This window comes from Buceros rhinoceros, unplaced genomic scaffold (genome assembly GCF_000710305.1).
Source record: "Buceros rhinoceros silvestris isolate BGI_N320 unplaced genomic scaffold, ASM71030v1 scaffold34436, whole genome shotgun sequence".
Classification (NCBI taxonomy): Eukaryota; Metazoa; Chordata; class Aves; order Bucerotiformes; family Bucerotidae; genus Buceros; species Buceros rhinoceros.
The window spans coordinates 8,652-9,138 of NW_010416382.1; positions in this window are offsets into that span (position 1 = coordinate 8,652).

A 487-nucleotide genomic window follows, 5' to 3' on the forward strand; every position below is an offset into this window, starting at 1 on the left:
GGGGGGATCTCATTGCTGCTCCCCCAAAGCCAAGGCACTCGGGTGGGTCAGGTGTGAGCATGGGACTTCCAAAACACCCCAAAATCACTTCCCTGCTGACCGCGACTGAGCCCGGTTTTGGTTGTGGGGAGGGAGAGGAAGCGCTTGCACTGAAAAATAAAATTCCCACCTGGAGAATATTAACCTCAAAGGTTAACATGTGAACTCTGTCTAGAGGAGAAACATCCCTGTACAGAAACGTCCCTGGCCCAGCGTCCGCAGAGCACGAGGAGTACGTGGACTCATTGAAAACACGCGCTGCTGGCCCCGAGGCTTTGGCAGAAATCGGTGCTCGTGAGAGTTCCGTGATGCACACGAGAAGCGTCTAACAGTCTAGCTCCAAGCCACCGCTCTCCAGTCTCGCACTGGAGCAGAGACAACGGCTGAACAGGTCTTTTCCCATCAGCATGGGCCTAATCCTGACCTCGGCTGGCAGCTGCCTCCGCCA